This window comes from Protopterus annectens, chromosome 15.part0, assembly GCF_019279795.1.
Source record: "Protopterus annectens isolate FY-2018-M chromosome 15.part0, PAN1.0, whole genome shotgun sequence".
In the NCBI taxonomy this organism is placed as follows: Eukaryota; Metazoa; Chordata; order Ceratodontiformes; family Protopteridae; genus Protopterus; species Protopterus annectens.
The window spans coordinates 443,398,608-443,409,603 of record NC_056749.1 but is presented as its reverse complement, the minus strand read 5'-3'; positions in this window follow the sequence as shown (position 1 = coordinate 443,409,603).

Here is a 10,996-nt window from a genome sequence, read left to right as displayed (position 1 = left end):
GTCTCGGTGTAGGATCTGCTTTCCACAGGCTAGACAACTGTTAACTTTTTCGGACATCTGTTAGTGCAAGAAAAAAGGGCCCCCAACAGGATACTTAGCTTTAGAAGTTTTCAGCTGAAATTCAAACCCTGGTAGCGACCGACCGGCACTCGTGTGACCTGCTTCTGCTATGGGCTCTATGGCAAGAAAGTCTGATGTAATGACGTTGCCTGCCTTGCTTTACAGCACTGATGACCTGATGTCAGATTACAGGCAACTGCAGCTGACGCAGTAAAACCCTGACTCTGTTATTTGGGCCGGCTGAGGGCTACCACAGCAGGAATAACCCAACAGGTGATGACTGCAACAGTGAAACACGAACATCTGAAAACTGACAGTCAGTGTTGTGGAGTGGTAGGTTAGTGAGCTCCCACATGAAAGAGCAATGGATGACACAGGATGAAAATGGAGAATGTGGCACAAGAAGATGCTCAGGAACTCTATAGAATGCCCACAGGAAATGGAGAACAAAGAATGTGCCCTCAGTTTACAAGAATGTGATCCAAGAGAAGAGTTGCTCGAGTTAAGAGAGCTGGACAGGCATATTAAGATCAAGGAATATTAAGATCAAGGAAAGAAAAAAATAGGCTACAGAAAGCCAATATAACCCAAAAAGTTAATTCTGATAAAACAAATGAACACAGTAATTAGGACTGTTTATTCATGCCCAGCTAAATTAATAACAGATAGTCTCATCACAAAAACACAGGGCAGTAAGGGAAAGGAAGGGGAGAAATCAAATTCCATCATGGAAGTATCGAACAGAGAAAACTATAAAGCAATTAAGACAAGAAGTATCACTGTTAGAAGAGTATAGAAGAGATAAAAAAAATACTCAAAGATAGATGTGATGAAAGCAATGCCCAGTATCAAAACAGATCAGGTTATATTGTACACTATTGCAAATAAGCTAAAAATATCACCACAGGCAGAACATTTTAGGAAATATGCAGATAAATATAAAAAAGTACTAAATAAGTAATTAATGACTGAAAAAAGATTTGAGAGAATTGGGAAACTAGGCAAAAGGAAATCAAACACCAAAAAAGAAAAAAAATGGATACATTCTGGAGAAATATCTATGCAGATCCCGGGGAACAAAGATGCTAAAATTGTTATAAGTAGTAAAAGAAAAGTTCAAACGTACAGGATATGAAGTGGATTGAAGTAACTGCCAGATAAATTGAAACAAAGATCAAACTTCTGGCTAAAAGTATTAACATCTTCACATTACGATTTAGCTGTAAGAACTATTTATATGCCTATCCTGAACAGACACCAGCCTGGAAGAGCAAACAAGCTATCCTAAAAACTATAGACCAATTAACTTGCCTTCTGAGGACATACAAACTATACGCTGGAATTAATGACGACAGAGTTTATAGTCATTTAGAGGAAAACTCAATCATGACAACAGAGCAAAAGGGTAACATATGAAACAAAGGATAATTTGTTGTTTAAGTCACGAGAGAAATGTAAAAAGGGGAAGAATCTATATATGGTACCGACAGACTACTAAAAAGCATTTGGCAGCATCCAACATTCATGGATAAAAGTGCTTAAAAATGTACAAGATCTACACTGATTACAGCGACCAATAAACCGTGGCAGTCCAGGAATAAAAATTCAAAGGGGGATATTCCAAGGTGACTCTCGGCCACTGCTGCTCTTCTGTCTTGCCCTTAACCCATTAAGCTGTCTACTTAACAGATTAGGTCATGGCTACAATCTGGCTTCCAGAAAACAACAAAGTCTAAAGACTTATCTTCTAATTCTAGATGCTTTAAAACTGTACAGTTCATCAGACAAGGAACAAAGTACAACTGCAAGTGGTCAAAACCTTTTCAAATTATATAAGAATGTCATTTGGTCTTGATAAATGTGCAAAAGCAACCTTTAAAGCAAGAAAGCTGCAGCATCAAGAAAACATCAGTTTGGGATAGAAATGTGTTATAAAAGAACTAGAGCAAGGGGGATTGTACAAATATTTGGAAACTGACAAAGGATCGACAATAAAACATGAACAAATGCGAATAAAACTTATTCGGGATTATTTTAAAAGACAAATTAATACTGGGTGTTGACAGCTAGGAACATAGTTCAAGCTATAAACCAATTTGCTTTCTTAACTTATGGTATTGGAGTGATTGACTGGCCCCAAAAAAGTGCTGGATTGGTTGGACAGGAAAATGATGTTTCATGCTCATCAAATGTGTACACCAAGACTATATACTCCCTGTTCTGAAGGCGATACGGGCTTCCTCAAAATTGATTACATGTACAGCTCTGCAATCATGGGACTGCATAAACATCTGCTGACCTCAAGACCAAAACGTAGTTAAAGTTTTGAAACATGAGGAGAATAAGTCTAGGTCATCCCAGTTTAGTTTAGAAGCATATCGGAGTCAAGCAGAAATGGGAATCAAACTAGAAGTACATAAAAATCAGGCAGCAACTGAATGAGCCAAAAAACAAAAAAATATATAAGGCGAAGGATCAGATGAGAAGGCAAGAAATGTGGAAAATACACAAATACAATTGCAAGGATAGAAAACTCTTGGAACAACCGCATGCTGATTCGGATCAAATGCAGGAATGGTTAAGGAGAGGTGAATTTAAACCAAAAGACGAAATGTTAATTATTGGTGCCCCAAGATAGTGGGCTATGTACACTTTGGTTTACAAAGTCCATTGAACATATGGGAGAAACGGACAAATGTAGGATTTGTAAAACAGAACTGGAAATAATTGCACATCTTGTTGGTTGTGAAATACTAATGGCAGAAGGACTGTATACTGAAAGGCATAATAACATGCAAGACTATTGCATTGGGCATTGTGCAAACATACCGAAGTAGATTAAAAACACTGGAAACATGAGCCACAAAGCATTATAGAAAATTATGAAGTTTATACCACATGGGGTCACCATTCTCAACATTTTAAAAAACAGGTACGACAAAAACAGATAAAGTAGTCCATAAAATGACAAAAGTAGCATTGATCATTGAAATTGCTACACTCAGTGACTACACTGTCTTGCATACAGAAAGACAAAGTCATAAAATACCAGAATTTGCAGGCAGAAACAAGGGCAATGTGGAAGAAGGATACCAAGACAGTTCCAACAGCAGTAGGAGCAATAGATCTTATAAAAAAGAATTTACAATTGTACTTGTATATGCAGCAGATACATGTAACTCCATATGAATTGCAGGAGTCACTACCGGGTGCATTGTGGGTGCTATGAAGAGCACATCTAGCCAACATCAAAGAATGAAACAATACTAATTTCACAAACTTTAATCATACTTTGACATGGGAATGGGGCCCATTCCTGATATGGTATTAGAAACCCAAAAGACTTGGAGAAATTAAAAAGAGAAAACATACTGGTGAGATTTTGCTTTACTACCAAAAGTAATTAAGGCCCTGAGCCTTCTGCAATACAAGATGATTGGTAGTATTCTTTACAATGGTTTAAACGCAAATCCAGTGAGGGACTTCCATGATGGCTACAAACTGATTAAAAGCTTGATTTCAGCTCTCCCAGTGAGAAAAAAGAAAAGAGACAAGGGTCAGAAACTCTACAAATTTTAGTAAATTCAGTTACTGACTAGTACGAGCACTACCTAGATGCCCGCAAAGAACAAACTTAAAGAGCCTGAAAGAAAACCAACTAGACAAAGAGAGAAAACACCAACTGGAAAGAATCCTGCGCTATTCAACAAAAATCAGTTCAAGCTCCAGCTTTAGTACAAAACAGGTTTTCCACTAATCTAAAGGAAAAGATAAATCAAATGTGCTCAGAGTGGATTAAAATAAACAAAAAGTACAGTTTTGTACCTACCATAAATGTAGATGTTCGAGTGTATACACTGCTGTAGTCATTACACTTGGGTTATCCTGCGTCAGGCGGTTCCCCAGTCGGCCTGAGTTCCAAAGTCTTGGTCCGGCCTCGGTTGCTGTCGCCTCCTCCCTGACGTCAGTGCGACATGGGTATATAAGATGCAGCCAACGCCATTTTCTTCAGTTTTTCTTGCCCCAGATGTCAGGTGCCTCTAAATAGGTAGGCAATTCCATTTTGCTAATAAAACATACATAAGAAAAGCAAATAACTTACAGCTACCAGCAAATACTCCCCATAGGTAGTAAGGGTAGAAGACAGGTACGTACCAGCCAGTAAGAGGGGAAGGAGGGAGGGTAACCTGGACTGCAGCAGTGTATACACTCTAACATCTACATTTATGGTAGGTACAAAACTGTACTATGTTCATTGTGTTACACTTCTGCAGCCATTACACTTGGGTAGAATCCCAAAGCTGAGGAAGGGTGGCTGGTTTTATAAGGCATTAGGAGTGGCTATAAGGCCCTGCAGCACTGCAGTGGCGAAGCCAGCTCTGGATTTAGAGTATAGAGGCAGATGGTAATGCTTGGTGAAGGTATGTACAGAACTCAAGAGGTGCTGCTTCCAAAATATCCTTGGTAGGTACTCCTCTGAGGTAGGCAGTTGAAGTGGCTGTTGCCCTGGTGGAGTGAGATGTAATGCTGCTAGGTACAGGTTTTCCATGGTATGTGTAGCAGAAATGTCCATTTTGAAAGTCTGTTTTGAAATGTCTTTTCCCTGTGCTCCTGCAGTATATGCTACCAATAATTGCTCAGATTTTCTGAAAGCTTTGGTTTTGTCCAAGTAGAAGCATAACTGCCTGTGAATATCCAAAGAGTGCAGTAGTCTCTCCCCTTTATTCTGTGGTTTAGGATAAAAGGTTGGCAGGTGAATAGTTTGGTTTAGAGCCACACTGGAAACCACCTTTGGCATAAAAGTAGGGTTAGTTCTTAAAGACACCCTGTCCAGGTGGAAAATGAGGAAAGGTTCCACTGTCATTAGTGCCTGTAATTCTGAAACTCTTCTTGCTGATGTTATTGCCAGGAGCAGAGCAGTTTTCCAAGAGATATATTTTAATTCTGCTGTGTTGACTGGCTCAAAAGGAGGTAAGGTTAGCTTCTCCAAAACAAAGTTGAGGTCCCAAGTTGGAGTAGGTGCTCTACGGGGTCTTATGTTTTTAGTCCCTCTGAGGTACTGTTTTAAGAGAGGATTAGAGAAAATTGGTGGATCCGTGTTGTAATGAGCAGAGATGGCAGAGGCATGGATCTTGATTGATTAGAAGGAGAGTCCTTTGTCCAGCATCTCAGTTAAGTATTGTAGTATCTGAAGAATGTTTGGGACAAGAGGGTCAAGGCTGTGAGCTTGGTTCCAGGCACAGAATCTCTTCCATTTATCCAAATAGGCTTTCTTGGTACTAGGCCTTCCGGCCTCCAGAATGACATCCATATCAGCTTTGGAGAGAGGCATTGCTTGCTTGACTAAGGAATCTTCCATGCAGCTAGGTTTAAGGTCTTTATCTGGCTGTGTAGTATGTGTTTGTTGTGCCGAGTCAGTAGATGTGGGATTTGAGGCAAACTCCAGGGTGGTTCTTGTGCTAAGCTCCTTAAGATTGGGTACCAGTGCTGGCGTGGCCAGTCTGGTGCAATCAGGATCATCTTTGGCTCTTCCTGCCTGGCTTTTAAGAGTACCTTTGGCAGGAGTGGTGGGAAAGCGTATACTTGTAGGTTCTCCCAGCTGAATGAGAGGGCATCCACTTTCCATGCTTGTGGATGGTAACTCCTTGTGCAGAATTTTTGTAGCTGGCAGTTTATTGGGGATGCAAACAGATCTATGTCCAGGCTCCACCATTTCTGTGTTATCATTCTGAATATTTGTGGATTCAACTCCCATTTGTGGGGCTCCATAATGTTTCTGCTTAAGTCGTCTGCCAGTGTGTTTTTCTCTCCTGGCAGGAATTGTGCTTGCAGATGAACTTGAAGGTTTATAGCTGTGTCCCACAAGGTCATAGCTTGTCTGCATAGGGGGTAGGAGTGAGTGCCCCCTTGCTTGTTTATGTACCACATAACTGTGGTGTTGTCTGTCTTTAGTAGTAGTTGTCCTAGATGCAGCAGGTCCTTGAAAGCTATAAGCACATTTTGTACAGCTAGCATCTCTTTAGGATTGATGTGAAGATGCCTTTGTTCTGCGGGCCACGTTCCCTGAATACATTTGCCTGTCATGTGTGCTCCCCAGGCATAATCCGATGAATCTGTTGTCAGTGTTTGCCTGGCTGTGGGTTGTGTAAAAGGCTGTCCCTTGTTGAGGTGACAAGCTTGAGCCCACTATTGAAACTCCTGTTGAAGGCAAGGGATTAGTGGTATAACTGTTTACAAACTTTGACAGTGTTGAGACCATACATTCTTTAGGTACCATTGTAGTTTCCTCATATGCAGTCTGGCATATGGAATTAGTAGTATGCAGGATGCTATGTAACCCAAGGCCTGCAGAATTTTTCTTGCAGGGAGTTGGGTCTTTGTTGCCATCAATTGAAAGTATTGAGTCAGTTGTCCTTGTTTGTCTGGCATGAAATAAGCCATCTGGGCTGTTGTGTTCAAGCTGGCCCAGGAATATAATCTCTTGAGAGGGGCACTAGTTTTGATTTCTTTTCGTTTACTGTGTACCCAACTTTTTTACAAACGCCAGATACTTTAGAAGAATGTCCTTGCTCTCTGCTTGTATCAAGCAGTCGTCCAGGTATGGATAAATTTGAATTCCTTTCTGTCTGCAAAATGCAATTACTGGTGCCAGGCACTTTGTGAAGACCCTGGGCGCAGGAGATGAGCCAAAGGGCAGTGCAGAGAATTGGTAGTGCATTGAACCAGCTATGAATCTGAGGTATCTTCTGCAGTCTTGCCCGATAGGGACATGCCGGTATGCCTCTGAGGTCCAAAGTCACGAGCCAATCTTTCTTGCCCAGCATGGGAAGAGGCTGCTGTAATGTCAACAATTTGAATTTCGTAACATCCAGGTAAGTGTTTAGAGATGAAAGATCCAGAATGGGCCTCCAGGCTTTGTCCTTTCTGGGTACCAGAAAGAGTCTTGAGTAAAATCCTTGTCCTTGCTCCTGTGATGGTACCTTTTGAATAGCTCTCATATCCAGGAGTGCTGTAATTTGTTTTTGAGCCTCTGCCCATTGATTTGGTGGCAGATTTGGCATTCCTTTTAACCTTGGCAGAGTGTGAAAGTGGTACCTGTAACCTTGAAATACAATGTTGAGAACCCATTTGTCTTTGGTGATCATTTGCCAATTGTGGTAGAAGAGTGCCAGTTTTCCTCCCAAGGGGGCTGCCAAGAAGAATTTGTTTGGCAGCTGTAGTGGGAAGTCATTGGAGCTGCTTTTTATATGGTTGGGGCCTGTCTTCCCCTTCTATCTGGCCTGATGCAACCCATTGCCGAGGCCTGTAAGGACCTTGTGTTTGACCTGTACCTCTTGGACGTCTGTATCTTCCCCTTTGAGGTCTGTCTAATTGGAAAGGACCAATTCTTAGTTGGCCAGTTTCTGCTAAATCTATGAGGCTGAACCTGTAAGAAATCCTTTACCGTTTGCATAGATTTTGCCTTATCCTCCATTAGCTTTAATACCTCTTCTGCCTTAACTCCAAATAACACATCCTGCTGCAAAGGTGCATCCAATAATTTTGCTTTAATATGATCTGATAACGTATGTTCTTTTAACCAAGCATGTCTTCTAATGACAGAGCCTGTAACTGCTGCTCTGCAGGAGGCCTCTACAGAATCAAAACCACATTGCAAAGTATGCTTACCCACTTGTTCAGCTGCATGCAATAAATCCTGCATTTCTTTAAAATTAGGAAGATACGATTCTGGAAGCATTTTTTGTTTTAACTGAGACAGTAAAAATTGCTGATATTTTAGCATGTGAAATTGCCAATTTAAGGCTCTCATTACTAAAGTTGCAGACGTATATACTTTCTTTCCCCATCTGTCTAATGCTCTGGAATCTGTCAGAGGGAACTGGATTCTTGTCTGATGAGGCCTTAACTCCTTTGGGTCCCTGAGAAATAGTTTCAGGGTCAGCTACAGGGCTTTTACACATAAATTTATGCGAGTCAGGGACTCTGATAGCAAGGGGTCTGTGTTGAGGTAATAAAAGGAAGTCTGAGCCTTTTCTTGGATTCTGAGTAATCCTGGCCTTCCCAGTGGAAATGCTCTCTCATGATATGTAGGGTTTCCGCAAAGGAGTAGTCCTCAGGCGGTGAGGCTGATGGAACTGATTCCTCAGCATCAGAATCCTCATAAGGGGGTAGAGAGTATCCTAGGTCTGAGGATGAATCAGAAGAGATGGACACCTGGTCGGACGAGTCGTAGTCTGCATCCTGTCTAGGCCTTTTATCAGGAGGGGGATAGGACCCCCTGATCAGAGTGATTAGGTCTTCGGCCATTTTGAGCATTTGTTTCTTAGGCATGGAGGCCGGTCCTGGAAAATGCTGTATTCGTTTCTTTGACTTTAAAGGAGGCTAAGACTTAGCTGAGGGTTTAATGCTTAACTGAGTAGGTCTGAAGACACCCTCTGTAGCTGTGGGTTGCTCAGCTACTCCGGATCCCTCTGAAAGGTTAGTCTCAGTAGGCTGAAGAACTTGTGCGTCCGAAGGCCCAGCCATCTCCACGTGGGAGTCAGAGGCGGCTTGTGGTTCTACAGAAGTGGTCATCAGGGGCTGCGAAGGCGCCTCGCCGAAAACTGGAGAACCGGCGACTGACCTAGAAGAAGCTTTGTCATCAGTTTTGGGCCTCGGATGCCTATCCTTGTCTGCGCTGTGTGTGTATTCCGGTTGTCGGAAGTTCCAACGGCATGGTATAATTGAATTTTCTACCAAAATAATGTCGGGCAAAATCAAACTGACGTTTAATAGTGCGCTTGTTAAACCTAGCACAAAACCGACAACCAGTGACGTTGTGGTCAGGGCCGAGGCATGGGATACAATAGGAATGGAAATCCTTATGAGGCATTTGCTTCCCACAAGAAATAGTTATTAACTTTTATTGACATCGGTCTGAGGCAAGAAAAAGTTTCCCCAGCGGGGTACTTAGCTTTGTAGAAGACTTCGGTTCTGGATTCGGAATGAAAATCTCAGGAGATGGCCGACCGGCACTTGCGAACTGCTTTTGCTTCGGGCACCGCGCGGCAAGAAAGACTGAAGAAAATGGCGTTGGCTGCATCTTGTATACCCCTGTCACACTGAAGTCAGGGAGGAGGCGACAGCAACCGACGCCGGACCAAGACTTTGGAACTCAGGCCGACTGGGGAACCGCCTGACGGCAGGACAACCCAAGTGTAATGACTGCAGCAGTGTAACACGAACATCAATGAAGGAGTACATCAGCTCAAATAAAAAAAAAGGCTGGAAAAAAAGCTTTAAACAGTTATTCAGATGAAATGATAAAACTGCAAAAATAGGCAGTCAAACTGAAGAAAGGGGTGGCTGAGTATAAGACTGATCAAGAAGAGTCGTTTCAAAAAATGGTAGAATTAGAGGAAAAGCACACAGGGAAAACCTGAGTTTCTACTGTACCAGAGAAACTGGAAAGGACAGACAGTAGTACTTTTATGAAAGCATAAATAAGCAACAGGACTGGCATTCAAACAGCAGGATTTGTTAATTGAAAGGGCACATCATGTGTTCATGCTCCAAACCTGGCCATGAGAATGCAGCTAATACCTGTATTAGTAAAGACGCAATGTATCCGTGAATTACCATATAGGTGGCAGTACACTAAACACCGAAAGTGTGATAAGAGACTTAGGGACACAGGTGGACAGTGGTCTCACCTTCGATAACCACATCGCCACAACAGTCAGGAAATCCTATGTGGCACACCTCATCACTAAGGGCTTTTCATCCAGAAAAAAGGAGGTCATTGTCCCACTGTACTCATCCCCTCATTAGACCCATTACAGAATACAACGCCCCATTTGGTATTTACCTCTCAAGACGTCTGCAACAACTGGAAAGGCCGCAGAAATACCTCACTAAAAGAATCACAGGCCTAAAGCAGATGCCCTATGTTGACCACCTTAAAAAACTCCAGCTATACTCTGTCGCATATCGTCTACTCAGAGGCGATCTCTGCTTAACATAAAAGGCCATGTCAAACCCAGAGCTGTTGGACATGCTACACTTAAAGAAATCCCAGTCCCTCAAAGCCACATGCTCCAGGGATCTAAACCTTGTCATCACAATAAACAAAACATGCTGGAGGGATAGGTTTAGGTTCCTGACCCAGAGACTCCCCAGACTCGAATAGATTGCCCCTACATGTCAAGCAGAGTGCCTCTTTGGCCCCCTTCAAAAGGAACCTTGATGACTGGATGGGAGAAAGGAAATTCACCCCGGGGATCACGTCAGTTGCCCTGCTAGACAGGGGTCCAGGGAAGTAAATACTGTGGGAAGAAATGGCCAGGGAATTGTTATGGCTAGGCTTGTATAGGCCCTAGGGCTGATAGCCTAGTACCAACCTATGAACCTATACCAGCAGAAAGAATTGATCCTGACAAAACTGTGGCAAAAGTGCAAAGTATTAAAACATTGGAGACCGTGTTTGTGGAAAATGATTATTCATTGCACACCAGGCAGTAGAAAAGCTAATTACAGCAATCAGGGAATATAGTCAGGCAGATGAGATTCAAGCAGGTGTGCCTAGCTGCCATCAGAATATTTTTTCCTTGGGGATTAAAGTCATTTTTGATATAGAACAGGCTAAGGAGGAAATACAAAGTTATGGTCAACAGAAAGTGTGCCATCAAACAGAAGGGGACTGTTCTTCTCATTCTTCTGATAACAAAGACTTTGTCTGGGAAACCTTTTCCAATGTTCCAAACGAAAATGCTTGAGACAAAAAAGCACAGGAGATGAATAGAAGGATTGGAAGTACCATGGACTTGAACTGAAGTCTGAGGTTGGGAGTCTGAGATAAACAGGAAGATGAGCAATACTTAAAAATCTGTGAAAAAAGTACGAGACTATAAATAATCAATCACATTTAAAAAAAGATGGGTTTACAAGAAAAAAATGG